Raw genomic sequence first — 22,225 nt, forward strand, 5'->3', positions numbered from 1 at the left:
GAGTGGGAGACCTGGAAGAAGCTCTTGGCTACTGGGGTCAGATTGGTTTGACTCAGGCTGCTGTGGCCAGTTGGGGAGTGATATAGTGGATGGAAGATCTTTTTCTATTTTCTTTTCTCTGTAAATCTGTCTTTCAAATAAAAATAGATAAATCTTTAAAAAAAAAAAAGGTATGTTGCAGTAGACATCTCTACGCCTGAATTTATTCAGATGGATTCCCGATGAAGCAGTTAAGTGTGCCTTCGCTTCATGATACTAGATCGGCTACCTCTGTCTATACCTACAATGCCATGATGAATTAAAATAGAATGTTAAATTAATAGCCAATTAAAGGACTGTACTACTGTAATAATATGAGGCAAATTTGTGGGAGGGAAAATAGAAAGAGGAGGGAAAGCTGGGAATCCCTATATTTGCAAAACCAGGTCATAGAAAAATAACAACTTTTTTTGGTTTTGTTTTTTGGTTTGGTTTTAAGACACTACCTGTTTGGTGTTAATGCAGTGGTATAGCAGGCTAATCCCCTGCAATGATACTGCATGTGGACCCCAGTTTGTGTCCCGGCTGCTCTACTTCCAGCCCAGCTCCCTGTTGGAAGGCTCCAGAAAGCAGCAGAGGAAGTCCCAGGAGCTTTGGGTCCTGCACCCAAACAGGCGAGCTGGGAGAAGCTCCTGGGTCCCATCTTAGGATCCGCTGAGCTGTGGTTGTTATGGCCATTTGGGGAGTGAACTGGAATATGGAAATTCTCTCTCATTCTCTCTCCATCTCTCTCTCTGTTTCTCCTTCTGTATCTTCACCTTTTAAAAAATCTTTTTAAAATTACCTGTTCAAAGCACGATCTAGACAAGGTTCATAGCTTAAAATTAGTTGGTTTGGTCTTAAGTCTTAGTGTGTTTTTTTTTCTGGAATATGAAAAATATACTAATAGACTTCTGATATCAACACTTATGATCTTGGTCTCTCTTTCTTGCCTTTGTATAAGGCCAAGAGGGCCATGTTTGCTGCTTTGACCACCTTAAAGTGGACTCCAGGAATGTCACCAACGGCATGGCCATTTCAGCCAGGTCTAGCCAGCAGCACTTCGTCGTTATCCTCGAGGAAGGATAATGAGGCAGCCATCATTGGGCGCCAAGGCCGTGATCTTGCAGTTCTTGATCAGCAGTTCTTGATCAGCTGTCTCAGGACGCACTTCCTGATGGCTGTGTTGGGCTGCTTAGCTCTGACCCCTGCTTTTGGCGATCCCCTGGGCAGGGGAGACGCCCCCGAAGGGGTTGGCCTTGAGGGCCGTGCCCGGCTGCACCTTCTTGTATTGCTTGTCGTGCCGCTTCTGTCCCTGCTGGTGGCTGCGGAGCTCCCTGGCTGTGGGTAGGACGTGGACTTGCCCATCTTGGTGACACGTGGGCCTGAGTGAAAGGTTTTGTTTTTTTTTTTAATCAGAGAAGGCTCCTTTGCACTGATTCGGTTTCCAAATGCTGTGGTGGCCGTGCTGTCATCTGGGACCTGGGAACCCAGCATAAGTCTCTCATGAGAATGGCCGGAACCCATGTACTTGGGCCATCACCTGTCGCCTCCCCGTTTATGCATTCAACAGAAGCTGGGATCAGGGCAGGACCAGGACACAACCCCAGCTCTCCAATTTGGGACCTAAGCATTCCAACCAGCAGCTTAACCACTGAGCCAACTGTCTCCCTCTTAGGTCTTTTGTAAATCTGTGGTTTTCCCACTTTTCCTTTTCTCTGTTCATTTCATTTATTTAATTAAAAAAATATATGTACACACACACACACACATATATATATCATTTTTTCTTTTGAAAGATTTTTTTTCTAAAGATTTACTGATTTTTATTGGAAAGGCAGATATACAGAGAGAAGGAGAGACAGACAGAAAGATCTTCCGTCCGCTGATTCACTCTGCAAGTGGCCACAACAGCCAGAGCTAGTTAATCTGAAGTCAGGGGCCAGGGCAGTCTCCCACATGGGCAGAGGGTCCCAAGACTTTGGGCCATTTAGTGCTTTCCCAGGCCACAAGCAGGGAGCTGGAAGGGAAGTGGAGCAGCTGGGACACAAACCAACACCCATGTGAGATCTGGTTGCATGCAAGTGAAGATTTAGCCACTTGGCTGTTGTGCTGTGCCAACAGCAGATTTTGATAGAGGAGAGATGGAGAGTTCTTCCATCTGCTGATTCATTCCCCAATTGGCTACGATGGCCACAGCTGAGTCTATTTGAAAGCAGGAACCAGGAGCTTCTTCCATGTGGGTCTAGGGGCCCAGAGACTTTGGCTGTCCTCTGCTGCTTACCCAGGCACTTTAGTAGGGAGCTGGGTCTGAAGTAAAACAGCTGGGACTCGAACTGGTGTCCACATGGAATGCCAGCACTTGCAGACAGAAGATTAGCTATGGCTCCATGCCAACCACATATATTTTGTACTTAATATATTTTTCTTATTTAAAGAGGAGAAGAGAGATCTTCCATTTGCTGTTTTACTGTCCACATACCCATGACTGTGGGTATTGTGCCAGGCTAAGGCAGGAGTTGGGAACTTAAATGCAGGTCACCTTCAGGAGTCATCACTCAATTACTTGAACCTTCATTGCTGGTTTCCCAGGGTATACATGAGCAGGGGGCTAAAGCTGGGACAGGAGTCATGCATTGCAGTGTGGGGTGCCAGTACCCCAAGCCATGACTTACTTCTGGACCAAACACCCAGCCCTATTTTATGTCTTGACGGCTTTACATATATATGTACATATATATAAAATTTTGTTTGGGGCCCAGCGCGGTGGTGCAGTGGTTAAGGTCCTCGCCTTGCACACCTGGGATCCCATATGGGTGCCGGTTCTATCCCAGCAGCTCCACTTCCCTTCCAGCTCCCTGCTGTGGCCCAGGAAAGCAGTTGAGGACGGCCCAAAGCTTTGGGACCCTGCACCCGCGTGGGAGACCCGGAAGAGGCTCCTGGCTTGAGATCGGCATAGCATCGGGCTGTTGCGCTCACTTGGGGAGTGAATCATCGGATGGAAGATCTTCTACTCTGTCTCTCCTCTCTGTATATCCGCCTTTCCAATAAAAAATAATAAAAATAAATCTTTAAAAAAATTTTTTTTGTTTGAAAGGGATTATGTAAGTCAAAACTTTTTGCTATTTGAAAGAGTTACAAAGAGAAGGGGAAAGACAGAAAAAATGTGAAATACTTAATTTGCACACCGTGCTGGCATGGGGGCCACACTGGTCTCTGCATTGTTCCAATTTTAGCATAATGTGCTGCCGAAGCAAGCAGCTAAAAATAAATTTGAAAGCATCAAATCTGGAAAAGTAAATTTCTGTCCTGAAGTCATTTTATGTAAATGTAATTTGTCTAGTCTTTAGTTTTTTGGTGAAGGTTGGGTGGTGCATAGTTGGGCGTTAGTTTTGGATGAGATCCTGAATACAGCTCATCTGTCCGGTGGGTTACAGTGGTGTCTGTTGAGGAGTCAGCTCCTCCTTCCCCAAGCTTACCTGCCCAACTCCGCCCTGCCCACACTCTCCTCAAGGAGTTCAGGCTTTCACAAAACAAACACAGACCTCCCCTGAGGCTCGCAAGCAGGTAGGGGTTAGGGGATTCTGGGAGAAGAATAAGACACCCCTTGGCGTTTTGATAATTGATCCAGCTGCTTCTCCACCCTCCTACCCCCCAGTTCTTTAGTCCCTGTGGTGGTTTTCAAGATCAGTATGCACATTCTTTGTGCTGTTTAATTCTTCTTGCCTTGGATGTGGGCTGGACTTAGTGACTTCTGGGGCCAGAACCAGGTAGAAGCAGTGAGGTGTCAAAGACTGGCTTCTGCCTTGGTGCCCCCCAATCTGTCTCCTCCACCTTCTCTGGTTCCCTTTGTCATCGCTTACTCTGGGTAGGCTACCTGCCACAAGGAGAGGCTGCCCTGGAGAGAGGCAGATCAGCAGTCTGTCAGGGCCCTGCGGGGAGGAAGTGAGTCTGCCAGCAACCGCAGGCCCGCGTGCAGCTCTGGTGCTGGGTCTGGAAAGCGGTTCTCTTCATCAGGCTGAGCCTTCCACCCTGCAGCTGCACTCGCTGCTTCCCCAGGATGGAGTTCTGTGAGCCTGTGACTTTCCTCGGAGAATCAGCCTTCTCTCTCTCGGGGCAAGCTCTATTGTACCCAAGCGGCTCAGTGTCTGACTGTTTCTCCTGTTCTAGATTGGTCTCTAGGTCTCTCATGGGCTCTGTATGAGGTGTGTGTGTGTTTGTGTGTGTGAGAGAGGGAGAGAGAGAGTGACCGGATGGACAGCTCACGTTCAGGACGTCTTCCTGTGCTAGCCGTTGACTGGCTGACGACTTGTGCTTCGTTTCCGGGGCATTAGCCTCTTGTGCAGCCTTCCAGGTTGGGAACTAGCCAGTCCCCTCCTCGGGTTTGCCCTTGTTAGGGGAATAGCTGAAAGGAGTGGCCCAGTGGAGTCAGTTTGTAACTCCTTTTGCAAATTCTTTTTTGAAGTGAAGAAAGAGTGGGAAAATCAGAACCAAGTAAGCAGTTGTGATTAACTTTTACACTTTTTTCTTAGTTTATTTTTACTTGTAAGAATAAGAGGGAGAGACAGAGTTATCTTTATTTTTTTAAAGATTTATATTTTATTTTTATTGGAAAGGTAGATATACAGAGAGGAGGAGAGACAGAGAGGAAGATCTTCTGTCTGATGATTCACTCCCCAAGTGACTGCAAAGGCCGGTGCTGCGCTGATCTGAAGTCAGGAGCCAGGAACCTCCTCCAGGTCTCCCACGCAGGTGCAGGGTCCCAAGGCTTTGGGCCGTCCTCAACTGCTTTCCCAGGCCACAGGCAGGGAGCTGGATGGGAAGTGGAGCTGCCGGGATTAGAACTGGCGCCCACATGGGATCCTGGTGCATGCAAGGTGAGGACTTTAGCCGCTAGGCCAACTGTGCTGGACCCTTTTTTTTTTTTTTGAGATCTGTATTTTATTTTTATTGGAAAGGCAGATATACAGAGAGGAGGAGAGACAGAGAGGAAGATAGAGTTATCTTTCATTCACTTGTTCACTCCCCAAATGGCCACAACAGCCAGAGCTGAGCTGGTCTGAATCTGGGAGCCAGGAGATTTCTTCTGGGTCTCCTGTGTTGGTGCAGGTTCGCAAACCCTTGTGTCATCCTCCGCTGTTTTCCTAAACAAATAAGCAGGGAGCAAGATCTGAAGTAGAGCTGTCAGGACGTGAACGCTACAAATATGGGATGCTGGAGCCGCAGGTAGAGGATTTGCTGGCTGTACCATGCCAGACCCCAGTGTGGTTAGTTCTGTGTGTCACCTTGAATCAGCCACCAGATTCCCAGACATTTACAGAAACGTTCTTCTAAGCTTGAGAATGTGTGAGGGCGAGTGGAACACTTGACTGTGGAAAGCTGCCTGCCTTCTGCTGCTTACCAGTCATTTGAAGACGTTCCTGGAACAGGACGTCTGACCTGGAAGGAGCGTGTGTTGGCTGCCTGGCCTTGGAGCATCACTCTCCGCCTGGCCTTGTACTCGGGACAATGCCTTGGCTCTGGAGCCTGCTGGCTCGTGGACCGGAACTTAACACTGTTGTCTGTCCTGGTTCCCAGGCTTTTGGATTTGGACCAGAACCGTACCCTCGGCTCTCTTGGGTCTCCAGTTTGCTTACTGCTGATCTTGGGAGTCTTCAACCTTCATCACTATGTGAGCCAATTCCTTACAATAAATCTCCTTGTTTGTGCTTGTATGTCCGTTCCTGTATATTCTCTTGATGGTTGTTCCTGAGAACCCTGGCATAGAGCAGTGAGGTCTCCGTGGCCTTGCCTCCGCTTTCATCCCGTTTTCCCAGGCACTGCCAACCCTGTCTGAGCATCGGTTTTACTAGTGTGGCTCTCTTCACTGATCGTGTCTGTCGTGAAATGGGTCTCTGAACCCAGGAAAAGGAGAACTGCCCAACAGGAGTTGTTAAATGTTGACAACATTCCGCTTCAATGTGGGTTATTACTCTTTGTATTCTCTTTAAGATTTATTTTATTTATTTGAGAGGCACAGTTACCAGAGAGAGAGCGCTTCCATTCACTGGTTCACTCCCCAAATGGGTGCAATGGCTGTCGTTGGGCCACTCAGGACCTTCTTCTGGGTCTCTCACCTGAGTACAGGGGCGTCTTCCACTGCTTGCCCAGGCACATTAGTGGGGGCTGGATCGAAAGTGGAGCATTCATATGGACTGGAACTGGCATCCATATGGGATGCCTGTACTACATACAGTGGCTTAATCCACCATGCCAGAGCCCCAGTCCTCACACTTTGTATTGTCTTGTCTCCTCATGTATCCTACAAGCCTAAAAGGCTGTCTGTATGTGTATGGCCTTGTCCCGTGAATTCGTGTGTGCATGTGGCATGCGTGTTGTGGCAGGCATGTTGCAGGTGCTTGCATGTAAATCCTCGAAGCTGGTTTAGGAGCAGTGAGGACTTCCGAGCTGCTGTGATAATCTCCAGACAATAGAGTTATCAGGTGTAGATTTCTAGAGAACACCTGCTAAAAGGAAAGGCTTTTGAATTAGTGCCGTTAGCCTGTCTTTTCTCATAAGAGACAAAGTTATCAATTGAAGTAACCCCTGACTGGTGATAATAAAATGGTCAAGTGAGAAAATTATTGCTTTTTTAGTAAAATATGAATCTGCATCTGTATTGCCTTAATGCCCATTTTAAAAGAAATATTTATTACTTTTTATTGGAAAGGCAGATTAGATTTACTGAGAGAAGGAGAGACAGAAAGACCTTCCATGTGCTGGTTCACTCCCCAAGCAGCTGCAATAGCCGGAGCTGAGCCTATCTGGAGCCAGGAGCCGGGAGCTTCTTCTGGATTTCCCATGTGGGTGCAGTGTCCTAAGGCTTTGGGCTGTCTTCTGTTGCTTTCTTAGGCAGGGAGCTGGATGGGAGGTGGAGCAGCTGGGGTATGAATCGGCGCCTCTATGGGATCCCGGCGCTTGGAGGTGGAGAGCTAGCTGTTGAGCCGTCGTGCTGACAGTACAGTCTTGTGTTTTGTTTCTTTTTACTTTTTTTTTCTTCTAATTTTGATATTTGGATGGTTGTGTGTTGGTTGATATTACAGTGACCTCGGGAGCCTGGTGTTGGGGCACATTGGTTACACCACTGCCTGTGATGCTGGCATCCTATGTCAGAGGCAGGTTTGCCTGCTGGCTGCTGATGTGCCTGCGAGGGCAGCAGAAGATGGCCCAAGGAACTGGCTCCCAGCTGCACACGTGGAAGGCCCGGAATCTGATCTTTCATATTTTCTTGATACCCCCTTCCTTAGTCTGCACTGTTTTTTATTTTTTGAATAATAAGACGTATGTGTGGATTTTGTGTGTTCCTCCTCCCCACCCCACAATTCATGGTTCCTAGGTTTTGCTTTTTGTCTTCCTTGCTCTGCTAAAGTACAGACTTTTGGGGCAGGGGTAGCTGCATGTTTATAGACCACAGCAGAGTTGCAACAGCTTTAGAAAGCAGCACCTGTCAGGCCCTGCCCGGTGTTCCCTGCAGCCCTGGCTCCCCGTGTGTCCTGCTCTTTGGGAGCGGCCCCAGGGCTGGTCTCTGGAAAGCTTTCACAGATTCTTCCAGAATAGAAAGCAGTCCAGCAGGGCTAGATGGCTGTCCGTTTCCGATTCTCCTCTGCATGCCCGAGCAGTTGTATTTAGAACACGTGAATTTTGCGGACAGCCACCCCAGGTAGAAATGCAAGTCAAAGTCTTGGCTCCAGAAGTCTTGGTTGGCAGCAGATGGCAGTTCATTCAGCTGCTAGCAAGTGATTGGCATTGCAGGCTTGTCCTTAGATTAGGGAGAACATGTGATATTTGTTCTTTTGGGATTGGCTTATTTCACTGAGCATTATGGTCTCTAGTTGGAACCATTTTCTTGCAAATGGTTAGAATTTCATTCTTTCTAATGGCTGAGTGGCATTGGAGGTCTATACTGTTGTAATAATATAGCAGGGAACAGTTGGAGGGAGTGGGAATGGGGAGGATGGGAGGAGAAATCCCTGAGCCTATGCAACTCTATAATGAAAAATAGAAATTGAAAAAAGCTTTTAAAAAAATATCTAACCACAAAATGTATTCTAGCATACACATGCAGCAAGCAGTTTCTTCAGGATCTATAGTTTAACCATTTTTAATGTGCTTTTGCTCTTTTTAAAAAGATTTATGAGAGAGAGAGAGAGAGAGAGAGAGAGAAAGAAAGAAAGAAAGGTATCTTGAATCTGCTGGTTCACACTCCAATGGTTAGAGCTTCTTCCAGGTCTCCCAGGAGGATGCAGGGGACCAAGGACGTGGGCTGCTGCAGATTTTTTTAGAAATGTTACAGCTCTAAATCCTTACACTAAAAGCATTGGGGTCCTGTGTGGGTGCCAGTTTTGTGTCCTGGCTACTTCACTTCCCATCCAGCTCCCTGCCTGTGGCCTGGGAAAGCAGTCGAGGTCCTTGGGACCCTGGACCTGCATGGCTGCATGTGCTTGGCTGCCTGCCCATTGCCAGTATTTTACGTCTGAAGCTTTCTCCTCTGTCCTGTCAATGCTGTGGACCCTCAGTGTCGGTGTGGGTTTACCAGGGTTTCCTCTCGTGTGCCCCACTCTGCAAGTGCTCTCGAAGCTGTGGGCTGATTAATTATCTTCATCGCTGTTCCTTGTGGGCTAATGTGCTCTTTGATCCAGTAGATCTGCTTTCTGAGGGTTGTTTTAGGTAGGAGGGTGATTCTGCTCCTTATTACTACATTGTAGTTGGAAATGGAAGTCTTTGAAAATTTTTTTTAATAATCTGGAGTGGGTGCATAATTTTATCAAATGCTTTTTTAAAATATATATATGTTGATCATAGAATTTTAATACTTTGTTTCACCCTTGTAATGTATGGGACTACTTTTTAAAAATCTAATATTAGGGCCCGGCGCGGTGGCGCAAGTGGTTAAGGTCCTTGGCTTGCACGCCCGGGATCCCATATGGGCGCCGGTTCTATCCCAGCAGCCCCGCTTCCCATCCAGCTCCCTGCCTGTGGCCTGGGAAAGCAGTCGAGGACGGCCCAAAGCTTTGGGAGCCTGCACCCGCGTGGGAGACCTGGAAGAGGCTCCTGGCTTTGGATCGGCATAGTATCGGCTGTTGCGCTCACTTGGGGAGTGAATCATCGGATGGAAGATCTTCCTCGCTGTCTCTCCTCTCTGTATATCTGCCTTTCCAATAAAAAAAAAATCTTTAAAAAAAAAATCTAATGTTAAATCAATCTTGCATGTCTGAATAAACCTAAATTAGTCATAGTTTTTTCTAAAGATTTATTTTATTTGAAAATTGGAGAGAAAGAGAGAGGTCTTCCATTCCCTGGGTTACTCCCAGATGGCCGTAATGATGGGAGCTGGGCCAGGTTTCATCTGGGTTTCCCACATGGATGCAGGACGGAAGTACTGGATTCTTCTGCTTGGCAGGGAACTGGATCAGAAGTGGAGAATCCAAGACTTGAACAGGTACCTATATGGGATGCTGGCATTGCCAGTAATAGTGCCACAATGCTGGATCCAGATATCCAGGTCCTCTTTTCTTTTCTCTGGTTCTGTTTGTTTTGAAAAGCAGAGTTATAGAAAGAGAAGGAGTGATAGGGATCTTTCATCCTCCCTAGATGTCCGCAGTGGTCAGGGCTGAGCTGATCCAAAGTCAGGAGCCATTAGCTTGCTTTGGGTTTCCCATGTGCTCACAGGGGCCCAGAACTTGAGCCATCCTTGACTACTTTCCCAGGCCATTAGCATGGAGCTGAAATGGAAATGGAGCAGCTTGGACTTGTACCAGTGCCCATATGGGATGCCAACACCAGAGGCAGAAGTTTTGTATACTGTGCCCCAGTGCCAGCCCCAAATCCTTGTTTTGAAATATAGTTGGGCGCCTGGCACGGAAAGCACCAGGATCCCATATGGGCACCAGTTCTAATCCCAGCAGCCCGTTTCCCATTCACCTCTGTGCTTGTGGCCTGGGAAAGTAGTGGAGGACAGCCCAAAGCCTTGAGACCCTGTACCTGTGTGGGAGACCTGGAAGAAGTTCCAGACTCCTGGCTCCAGTTTGGCTCAACTCTGACCGTTGCAGCCACTTGAGGGGTGAACTTTTGGACAGAAGATTTCCTCTCTGTCTCTCCTGCTTTCTGTATATATGCCTTTCCAATAAAAATAAGCAAATCTTGGGTCCTGGCACAGTTGGCCTAGCGGCCAAAGTCCTCACCTTGAACACACCGGGATCCTATATGGGCGCCGGTTATGATTTCAGCAGCTCCACTTCCCATCTAGTTCCCTTCTGTGGCCTGGGAAAGCAGTTGAGGACCGCCCAAAGCCTTAGGGCCCTGCACCTGTGTGGGAGAAAGTTCCTGGATCCTGTCTTTAGATTGGCACAGCACCGGCTATTGCACTCACTTGGGGAGTGAATCATTGGACAGAAGATCTTCCTCTCTGTTTTTCCTCCTCTCTCTGTATATCTGACATTGCAATAAATAATAAATCTTTTAAAAAATAAAATAGATAAATCTTAAAAAAATGTATAGTTGGATTCAGTATTCAGTTCATGTTTTAGAGGATTTTTTCATCTATAGTTTGGTTTATTTACCTTCTTCCGGTTTTGCTGTTAAGGCTGTCCTTATCCAAGATTCTAAAATAACTTGAGAAATATTGCTTCTTTGGGTTTAGAAATATTTGTATGATATTCATATTTTTTGACCATAATGGTTAGATAAATTTTGTTAAAATTTGCATAGTATTATCATTTAGATAGCTGTTTTAATTAAAAAGAAAATGTTGCTTTGTTTTTGTTATTTATTTGAATGGCAGAACTATTGAGAGATACTGGGGTTGGGAGAACGAGGTGTGTTCTCTCTGCTGTTTGTGAACCACGTGCCCACAGCAGCTGGCTCTGCATCTGGTGGAAGCCTGGAGCCAAGAGCTGCTTCTAGGTCTCCCATATAAGGTACAGAGACCGAAATACTGGGCAGCATTATCCACCCAGGGTTCACATTAGCAGGAAATGAGATCCAGTCCCAAGCATTGATGTGGGAGGTGGGTGTCCTGAGTGGTGAGCGGGCCTGCACCTCAGTGCCTGCCACATTCTATGTTTTTTGTTGTGGTCGCTAGAGGACTGTGAAGAGTTTCTGTTTGCTTTTGTTTCCATTTTAACTAGTTATGCTTTTCTAAGAAGACTAATGATCAGTTCAAGACCATATATCTTATAATGAATAAATCTCCCAATTCTGTTTCTTTCTAAGGAAGTACTTATTTATTTTTGTTTGGAAGGCAGAGTTACTGAATGAGGGTGGGGGAGGGAGAAATCTTCCAGCAACTGGTTCACCCCCTAAATGGCCATAGTGACCATGGGGTGTGGTTCTGAAGCCAGAAGCTTCTTCCAAGACTCCCAAGCACTTGGGTCTTCTGCTGCTTTCCCCGGCTTTTAATCGGGGGCTGGATTGGAGGTGAAACAGCTGAGACTTGAACTGGCGCCTATATGAGATGTTGTTGCCACAAAGAGGTATAACCTGTGGCACTGTTTCCCAATTCTGATTTTTTTTTTTTTTAGCTATACCATACTGACAAATTATATATGCTTTGTCTTATCCTCTGGAACACTAACAGGTACTTGCAACATCTGTGATTTAGAGCCAAATAAATTAAAGCATACTTCAGTTTGTTTCTACGGACCTTGATTTAAGTAGTTGCTTCACAAGTTCATTGGGGGCCCCCTGGAACGGTTGCCTGGTGGTTTAAGTCCTTGCCTTGCACACACCGGGATCCCATATGGGCACTGGTTCTAATTCCAGCAGCTCTACTTCCCTTCCAGCTACCTGCTTGTGGCCTGGGAAAGCAGTGGAGGATGGCCCAAAGCCTCGGGACCCTGCACCTGTGTGTGAGACCCGGAAGAGGATCTGGGCCTCCTGGCTTCGGATCAGCTCAGCCCTAGTTGTTGTGGTCACTTGGGGAATGCATCCTCTGATGGAAGATCTAAAAAAAAAAAAAAGTTTGTTGAGTTTTATCAGCACTTCATGCACAGTTTACTTCCCTAGCAATGGATTATTGCTTATTAGGGAAAGGTAGGTTGGGGTATTATAATGAATAATAAGGTGGAATGTGCCTTGTTACCACTTGGGATGGCTGCATCCCGTGTTGGAGTGCCCATTTCAATGTTGGTTGCCAATCTTGTGATCCAGCTCCCTGCTAATTTTCCTGGCGGGCAGCAGATGATGACTTAAGCACTTGAGTTTCTGCCACCCATGTGGAAGACCTGGGTAGAGCTGCGGGCTCCTGGCTGCTGCCTGGCCTGCCCCTGGCCTGTGAGGGCATTTGTGAAGTGAACCAGCTGATAGAGGGCAGCCCTCACTCTGTCATTCTTTGAAAGTTCAATTCATGTTGTGGTGGTGTTTTATTTATTTTTTCTAGTTTACATTTAAAATGTTGTTATTTCCTAGAACCAGGTAGAAGTGACAACCTGCCTTTGATTCTAGCACAGTTGCAAGAAAGAAAAACACCTGAAGTTTAGAATGTTATTTACTGACACTGTTTGAGATGGTAACTTGTTTTGAGTTCTCCTACCAGGATTAAGTTAATGAGTGGGTACCATCCCAGTACCATACAGTGACTTCAGATTACCATGTAGGGCAAGAATAGGGATTTAAGGGGCCAGAGTTCAGCCAAAGGTCAGTCTCTATAAAATATTTGTGTAGTTTGTTGCCAAAAGAAATACTGCCTAGCAGCAGCTAGCTGTGGTGAGGGAGTCCGGAGTCCAGAGTAGAAATTGTGCAGGGGAGCTGTCAGACCCGATTCCTGCCTGTGTCAGGTGGGCAGTACAGCTTCCAGTGCTCAGCAGCGGGCGGGGAGCAGCCTGGGGGAGGGACGTTGCAGCAGCATCTTCCTCCTTGTGTGTGTATCAGTTAACAACCGCCTAATGTAACTTAACCCAAAATTGAAGAGGTTTTCCAAAGTCATGTTGTGTAAATGCTGACTTATTTGTGTTTTTTTTTTTCCCCAGAAAGTGTTTATCAAACTGTGAGATTAGCATTTGGAAATTTTTTTTTTAAATATAATTTATTTTTATATTCTTTACATACTTAGTTAGAGTAAGAAGGTTCAAGGGCTACAGGAAAGTGGATAATACTAGTATGTTTTCCATATCGTTACCTTCATGTTTAAAAGGGGGGTATTAAGGGAGAAGGCCAACCCAATTTCCCACCCTCCCCAAGTCCCGGGTGTAGGGCATGCTCTGAGGTTCTTGCTCGAGTGGTTTTGATGTTGCAACAGTTATGAATCGCTGTCAATCTCGCCACTCCAAGCACTATGAGGTCTTTGAAAAATCCACTGATTGACATAGTCCATCATAGCTGAGATGGTTGGTTGACCTGTTCTGTCTTCTCTCTTTTCTTCGTTAGGGTTCTGAGTCCAGCATTTAGATTAGGAAGATCTCCAAAGAAACTTCTTGTATGTGCTAGCAAGTACAGGGCCAGGCCTTAAGTTCTTAGGAATAAAATGAAGTAATAGTTTATTTTCTAAACCAAAAGTGGATATGTAGAAAACATACATAATCCCATGTATTTATGTGTGGGTTTTCTGTATCTTAAAAGGTGTGTGTGTGTGTGTGTATGTTGTGTGTGTGCGTGTGTGTGTTGTGTGTGATGGCTTTGGTCTTCTCAATATGACGTGACTTCTAAAAATGGGTGTGTTAGGCAGGGATGGACTAGTTTAAAGTGGGCTTAAGTCAGACACTTTCCCAGAGTAGCCGTGAGCGGTTCTGGTATGAAGAGTTTCAGTGCTGTTTCACTTAACATAAACCCCTGGGGCAAGCCGTACTCTCCCACTGAGTTCATCACCTCTTTAGTGATTAGAGGGAGTTGAAAGCAGATAAGCACATAAAAACTTTTGGCCACCATTATCACATTAAGGTTGACACAGTAAGGCAACAAGTGGACGTGGATAAAGTGTGGGAGATGCTTGCTTTATGTTACAAGGGCAATACTGCTGTAACTCCAGAATCCCAGGGCACAGTTCAACCATCAAAAAAAAAAAAAAAAAAAAAAACCTTCATTTTAAGCAGAAAATGCCAAAAGGTAAAAACATTGATGTGATCTAATGGGGCAAAACCACCATATACTTCTTTGAAGTAATTCATGTTGTTTTCCAAAAGAGAGCATTTGTTTCCACATAAGCCTGACAGTGAGTTAGGAAAAGTCTAGTTAAACAGGACTTTGTCCAGTTTTATTCTTTAGTGCCTGAGCTGCCAATAAATTGGAATCAAGGGGATAGTGGTTAGGGCTGACATTGTGGAGCAGCGGGTTAATAGCGAGGCTTAGGACTTGGCATTCCACATGGAGTTTCAGTACCAGGCCCCATCACTCCACTTCTGGTCCTGCTTCGTGCTAATGTGCCTGGGAAAGCAATGATGGATGGCACAAATAGCCGAGCTGCTGCCACTCCCAGGGGAGACTCGGATGGAGCTTCGGGCTCCTGGCTTTGGCTTTGCCTGGGCCCCAGCCACTATAACCCTTTGTGGGAGTGAACTGAAGTGGAGAAACTCACTCTCAACTCATTCAAATGAAATAAATCTGAAAATAAAATGAAATTGGCAGTATCAATATTCACGTCATGGGACCATTATAAACTGACAAGTTACTTGAACGTGGGCACTGTGAACTACTAACAGTGGGTTTGGTAACGTAGCTGCTCAGTGACTGATGGGCATCCTGTACAAGGATAAGCTGTACAAGCTGACGGCTCACTTCCAGGAAGGACACAGTGGGATGGTGAGAGATTTCACCGTGCACAATGTAGCAGGTACTCGCTTCTGGAAATTTGCTGTGGATATGTTCATACTGAAATTGATCCACACACAGAAAACTGAAAGGACAGACAGTGGATAGGTAAGAATGGATAGGAGCTACTGTGTTTTAAACTGACAGGCATCTTCAAATTTAAATCAAAATGGTCTTATCCAAAAAGGAAAGAAAACAAAAGCCTTGAGTGAAGAACGAAAGTGCCACCTGAGGTTTGGCCTTGCCTGCGCTTCCTAGCGCCAGCTCCGCCTGGCGTCTGCCAGAGGCTTGTGTGGTCTCCTCCCCGCTGTCTCTTGTCTTCCTCAGCTGCTGTGTGATTCCAGGTCACATTTGCTCACAAAACAGCCATTTGTTTCTCATTAAAGCAAGCCATCTATAACAGGTACTTTAAAAAAAAATGCAGTTTAAGATATAATTTCCGTACCAGCAAGCTCTCCTCTGTCCAGTGTAGGATTTTGTGATTTTGGTGAACTGAAGGGGCACTCAACAAAGAGGAACATGTGTGTCACCAATGTAGACGCAGCCCAGTACATTCAATACTTCTAACAATGGCCTTCTGTAATTCTGAGAACCCAGGTCAGCTACTGTTATTGAAAGTGTCACCACTGTTTTGACTTCTGAATAACAGTCATCTTCCAAGGCACTTGATCGTTTTTACTCTAAACTTCAGTGACCAGATATTTATTTCTTAAGAACTTACTTACTTCATTTATTTATTTAAAAGGCCGAGAGAGAGCAAGGGAGAGGAAGAGAGTGTGCATACTTTCATTTCACTTCCTTTATGTCCACAGCAACTGCAGTCAGGAGCCCAGAACTCCATCCGGCTCTTCCGCGTGGGTGGCAGGGGCCCGCGTGTGTGAGCTGGAAGTTGGGTGAGAAGCAGAGCAGGGATTCCACTTCATGCACTACATCCAGGGCTGTAGGTGTTCCCAAGAAGTTTATCTTAAAGTGATTTTTACTTCTTTAGGAAATTTATCTCTTAAAAAAAAAACATTTATTTTTATTGCAAAGGCAGATTTACAGAGAGAAAGAGTCAGAGAAAGATTTTTCCATCTTGGTTTACTTTCCAAATGGCTGGAGTTTTAAAGTCTAGAGATCAGTAGAAATGATGGCAGAGGTGTTAACTGTAAGCTCACTGAAGATGCCCTTGTGCCCTGTGCCCTGCCTGGAGCCTCCGTGCCCTGTGCCAGGGGTGGGAGATATCTTAAGTCCTGGGAGCTGTTGCACAAGTTATATGCCCAGAAAAGCCCTGCATCTGAGAATCTCCCAGAGGAGGGAGGACCCAAACCTGTGTCTGAAAAAGCTTCAGACTGAAGCAGGCTGGGCTCTCAGTGTGCTGAGATGTCTGGCTGGCCTGTCAGATGTGCGTTCCCTTCATTAAATGTCACTAGCAGTCTGACTGCTAAAAATACATGAGTTGGAGCTGATGCTGTGACATAGCATGTTAAGCTGCTACCTGCGGTGTTATCATCCCATATAAATGCTGGTTTGAGAACTGGATGTTCCACTTCCGATCCAGCTCCATGCTGATGTGTCTGGTAAAACAGCAGTAGATGGCTCAAGCACTTGAGCCCCTGCACCCATGTGGGAGACCCAGAAGAAGCTCCTGCTCCTAGCTTAGGCCTGGCAAAGCCTAGTGCATTGCGGGTTTTTGCAGAATAAACAAGTCAATGGAGGCACTCTCTGCCTCTGTCTGTAACTCTGTTTTTCAAATAAATAAAATAAATCATATATATACATATATACACATACATAAATAAATGAAAAGCTGATTATTTTTTAATTACATTGCATTATGTGTCACAGTTTCATAGGCTCTGAAAAGCTGACTTTAAAACTAGCTGTGACTGGGGACAGTGCAGATAGTGGGCCTGGAAAGAGACTGTGTGAGCGCATTAGCTTTCACTTGTGTTATTAAATTATAGCAGTTTCATTCTAGAGAACAAGTTTGCCTTGATTTTGTTTAAAATGACTTCTGCTTAGCGCCCAGAAGATAAAATTGACATATTTTTATAATATAAGCATACTTTTTTTGTACATTGTGCTCATTCTTAAATAAAGTGAGTTCAGTGTTGGCTTATAGATATTAAAAAGTATTGACTTTGATTCAATAAATGTTTTCTTCAAAAAAAAAAAAAAAAAAACAAACAAACTAGCTGTTTCAGGGCCTGGCACGGTGGCACAGTGGTTAAGGTCCTCGCCTTGCACGCCCGGGATCCTATTTGGGCGCCGGTTCTAATCCCGGCAGCTCCACTTCCCTTCCAGCTCCCTGCCTGTGGCCCGGGAAAGCAGTCGAGGACAGCCCAAAGCCTTGGGACCCTGCACCCGCGTGGGAGACCTGAAAGAGGCTCCTGGCTTCGGATCGGCATAGCATGGGCCGTTGCACTCACTTGGGGAGTGAATCATTGGACGGAAGATCTTCCTCTGTGTCTCTCCTCTCTGTATATCCGCCTTTCCAATAAAAAAATAAATAAATCTTTTAAAAAAACTAGGTGTTTTAAACTATCGTTGTGCTGGACCCTCCTTGTCATTTGCCCAGCAAGTTCTGATAGATGGCTTTTAACATGGTAGGAAGACTTGTTACAGGCCAGCATGGCAAGTTAAGCTGTCATTACTGGCATCCCATATGAGCACCTGTTCAAGTCTTAGCTGCTCCACTTCTGATCCAAGTCTGTGTAATATTCCTGCGAGAGTAGCAGAAGAGAATGCAAGTGCTTGGGTCCCTGAACTCCCATGAGGGACCTGGATGGAGCTCCTGGCGCTGGTCTGGGTCAGCCCTGGCCGTGTGGTTGTCAGGGAGGTGAACCAGCGGATGGAAGATCTTTTTCACTCTCTCACTGTGTCTTTCCTTCTGTAACTCTGCTTTTCAAAGGAATAAGTCTTTTTTTTAAAAGACTTTTATGATGACATCTCTTATGCTTTGGATAGAATAGTTTCATTGTCTTGTCAGTTTGAAGAATCCACTTGAAATACTTTGGAGTGTAGTTTGTGGTGTAATTTCTCTTGGTGGTAATAGTTCTGTTAGGATGCATATTGCCAAGCGTGTGTGGAGGTGTAGCTATATGGAGCATAAAATTAGAGGCACTTCCTTCCTTTGGCTCACAGTCTAAATTTAGTAGGCAAGAATCTCTTTTCCTAGATATCATTAAAAATAGAAGATTCCCATCTGTCTGGAGTGGCTCACTGCAGTTCTGCCTGCAGGCTCAGAGACAAGCCATGTAAGCAGTGACTTCCCTGGAGCGTTGGGGTTCTTAGAAAAATCATGTTTTCCTTATACTGAAACCAGAAGTGTGCAGTTTACAGTGTTAACCTTATTACGGCTAAGCACAAGTGAAAAACTTAAATTGTCCTTTAAATTTGTAAAAATCAGGAGGATCTAAGAGCATTGAATTTTGCAGAATAATTGAGACATAAAATGAAATAGTGTAACTTAATTTAAAAAACTGGCTTTGACATCAAGTCTATTTCCATTCCCACACTTACAATTTATTAGTCTTGAAAGAGAGTCACTTCAGCTGTCTGCCGACTGTAACCTCATTGCTAGGGCTGGGATGGTGGGGCCTACCTGACGGCTTGTGAGGAGGAAATGAGGTCAGTCAGTATTGATGCCGTGCTTCCTGCAGTGTCCACCCTGTGGAAGACACCACTTTGGCAGTGGTGGTTCTAAGTTACTGCTATTCACATCACTTCTAGTTCCTTGTATTAAAAATCTACCACCTTGCTCTTGAAAAGATAGTCTTCACGCAATACAGTGTGAGGTCAGAGATAAACAGGTAATTTCTAGGGGTGTGTGTGGAGTCCTTTAGAAGACTGGAAGCCATTTCCCACGGCCTGCCTGTGTTCTGTGGCTGCAGGAGTGGCAGGGAGACGGGTGGTCCCTAGTCTTGTAGGTCCAGGAAGCCCAGGAGGATTGCATCCTGGAGCTCAAGGGATGGGATGCTTCTCAGGTTATCTGTTTCCTTCTGAAGTTCATTCGGAAATGTTTCTCTAGCACTTGTTGGTAGCAGGGAGTGGAAGGGCCGGGAGCAACAGAAGGCTGCTGGGTGTGCAGAGCTGCCTGCAGTGTCCCTGGCATATGGCTTCCCTGAGGTTGGATGAACCGGTTCTGGCAAGCTAGAATATGGAAAGGAAGGAAGGGAAGGTGCCTGCCTATCGGCCACTGTCTGGGGAGACCAGAAGGTTGTTGGTTCCTCTGCAGGTGGAGGGGCCTGATTCAGGCCTGGGTCTCCTCCAGGCTCTGCTGACCTCATCACCTCCTTGTCCTGGGGTCAGGGTTCCCAGACATGTTTGTTGGTGGGGCGGGGGTGGGGAGGGACACATTGAAGCCACAGCTGTCCTGCAGAAAGGGAGAGATGAAGGGCAGGAGGAAGTGTTTTAGCTTGTAATGTTCGGGAAAGAGAAATTAACCCTCCTGGAGAGGGGTGCTCCTCTGGAGTCAGAGGGGGTGGGGCTGCTGAGGAGGAATGTGGAAAGGTGAGCTTGGGGCTGCAGGGGGAAGTGAGGGCATTCCTGTGGGATGGGGTGTGGGGAGTAACCTGGTCAAGATGATCACTATAAATTGAATAACTCTTTTTCTGTTGCTACTTAAATTAGTTAGAATAAAAAATATTATTCCTGCCAGGGACACAGTACATGTGGGTGTGCTGCAAGAGGGAGTAAATAACTTTTGTTTTCAATATTAAAAGTCAGTATTTTTAATATTATAAAAATCATTCCATTCTTTTTCTATAGGAGCATGTTAGGCAGAGAGAGAGATCTTTCATTTACTGGTGCGACTCCCAAATGGCTCTGTAACTACTAGGACTGGGCCAGACCAAGGCCAGGAGCCGACCTCCATCTGGGTCTCACATGGCTGGTGACAGGGGCCCGAGTACTTGGGCCATCCTCGGGAGCAGAGGTGGATGGAAGTGCAGTGAGTGGTAGGGCTCATAGGGGATGGCAGGGCCGCAGGCAGTAGCCTAACCACAGCATTGGCACCAAGGGAACATGCACTGTTATAACTTGAGATCATTGATTATCTGCTACCCCTCACCCCCACAAGGACATTTAGCAACGTCTGGAGATTTGGGGGTGTCATGAAGTGAGGGTGTGCTCCTGATGCGTGGCATGCAGAGCACGCCACGGAGGAGCCTGCTCTGACCTCAGACTTCAGGGGTGCTGCAGTGGAGCAGCTCACCCCGGGCCCCAGAACCTTCTACAGTGTATTCTTCAAGAAGAGCCAACAAGTTTGAATACTGGCTAGAGATGTCTCCTCTTTGGAGTCTGTTAAAGTCTGAGCCCAAGCTTTTCAGCTGCCTCTCCCGGCACCGTCCGGTCCCTGACAGCGGTCACTGTGCAAGGCTGCGCTTAGAGAGAGGCTGCTCACGGCAGGCTATTCGGTATCTTCATCCTTGAGCTCCTGATGTCGGACATCTGCTGTTAATTCTAAATTACAATCTTCAGTTAAACTTTCAGTTAACCTTATCCGATGTGTTTGTAGTATAAACATGTTTGGCACCTAGCACTTTGCTGGGTTCTGTTTTGCTTTTGAGAGGCAGAGAGAGAGAGAGAAACTTCTCCCCTCAGCTGGTTTGCTCCCCAGATGCTCAGGCCGAGCCAAAGGTGTGAGCTGGGAAAGTCCGGGCTTTCCCAGGTGGCTGTAAGGAGCCCAGTCCCCTGAGACATCGTGGCTGCTTTCCTGGGTCTGCAGTGCAGAGCAGCGTAGTCTGGCTCAGGTCCTCCAGTGTGGGATGTGCTGGGGGCTTTAATTGCTGGATTAATGAACGGCCTATGCCAGCACTTAGGATTTTTAATGATAAGTGTTAGGAAGCAAGACTTAGCCTAGCCTGGCATCTCCCAAATTTGTAACTCCAACACACACTTTCCTCCTAAATCTAGGCTTGAGTTCTAACTCTCTTTTCTGTATTTTTATTTAGATTTCCAGTAACTTCTTAAATGTGACCCATTCAAAGCATTCAAACAGAAACTTTTTAAGAAAGATTTATTTGTTTTTATTGGAAAGGCAGATACACAGGAAAGAGGAGAGACAGAGAGGAAAATCTTCTGTCTGATGATTCACTCCCTATGTGGCCACAATGGCTGGAGCTGTGCCGATCTGAAGCTAGGAGCCAGGAGCTACTCCTGGGTCTCCCACGTGGTTGCAGGGTTTTAAGGTTTTGGGCCGTCCTTGACTGCTTTCCCAGGCCACAAGCAGGGAGCAGGATGGGAAGTGGGGCTGCTGGAATTAGAACTGGTGCCCATATGGGTTCCCGGCACATAGGAGGCAAGGACTTTTAGCCAATAGGCTACTGCGCCAGGGCCCTTTTTGTTTTTTAATTTTAAATAAAGTCTTTATTTATGTTATTTATTTGAAAGAGAAAATGAATCTGTTATCCACTGATTTGCTCCCCAAGTGTCCACACCACCTGTGGTCAGACAAAGCTGAAACTAGAAGTCAGCAATTTAGTCCCGCTCTTGTGAAAAGAACCCGCCTACCTGAGCCATCATTGCTGCCTCCCAAGCTGTACATGAACTGGAAGCTGGATTGCCAGGGGAGCCAAGACTCAAATACAGGCTCCCTGAGATAGGATGCAGGCAGCCCACGTGGTGTCTTGCCTGCTGCGTCAGATGGCCACTCCTGAGGTGGCACAGTTCCTGCAGTCCCTGCAGCGCTGTGTGCCTACCCTCGCCGACACCAGCTGCTTCTTCCTTCCATGTCCTCAGGGTCATTCTTCACTTCTGCTTATTCTCTACATCCGGTGCATCAGTGAGCTTCAGCGCTGCCCTCTCTCCCCACTGCCACCGTACCAGCTCAGGGTACCTCTGTCGAAGTAGCCAGTGTGGTCCTCTGCAGGCATCGGGCCAGATTGGACCGTTCCTCTGTTCCCAGCACTCTGCTTCTCATTTCTCAGCTTATATGCCCTTCCAGTGGCTCTCAGCCTCACGGGGACTGCCTCTGCCTCACCTCCCTGCTTGTATCCCCTCGTCCTTGATTCGTTTTCAATTTCATGTGTTACACATGACTTCCCTACTGCTGCTCAGACGAGTCAGCACAACTCGGGCCTGGGCACGCGCTTGCTGCTCCCTCTGCCTGCAGTAGTCTCCTGCTAGATTTCCCTCCAGGCCTGGTTCACTCAGACATCATTCTGTGAGGGCTTTTCTGATCGTTTCTTTCTGCCTGCGGCTCCTTTGCATTCTTTTTTTTAAAACTTTTTTATTTAAATATTTATTATTTTATTACAAAGTCAGATATACAGAGAAGAGGAGAGGCAGAGAGGAAGATCTTCCGTCCGATGATTCATTCCCCAAGTGAGCACAATGGTCGGTGCTATGCTGATCTGAAGCCAGGAGCCAGGAATCTCCTCCAGGTCTCCCATGCGGGTGCAGGGTCCCAAGGCTTTGGGCCATCCTCGACTGCTTTCCCAGGCCA

At 46.4% G+C, this 22,225-nt stretch overlaps 1 protein-coding gene and 1 pseudogene across 1 annotated transcript in view; one reads left to right on the top strand and one right to left on the bottom strand.

Moving 5' to 3' along the window:
- The window catches only part of SCAI (suppressor of cancer cell invasion), a 132,253-nt gene that overhangs the window by 10,446 nt on the left and 99,582 nt on the right, over positions 1–22,225 (top strand). The gene's annotated exons all lie outside the window — the stretch shown is intronic.
- LOC121145053 lies at positions 946–21,653 on the bottom strand (annotated as a pseudogene).

Source organism: Ochotona curzoniae, unplaced genomic scaffold (assembly GCF_017591425.1).
Source record: "Ochotona curzoniae isolate NIBS_2020 unplaced genomic scaffold, NIBS_Ocur_1.0 scaffold_3208, whole genome shotgun sequence".
Lineage (NCBI taxonomy): Eukaryota > Metazoa > Chordata > Mammalia > Lagomorpha > Ochotonidae > Ochotona > Ochotona curzoniae.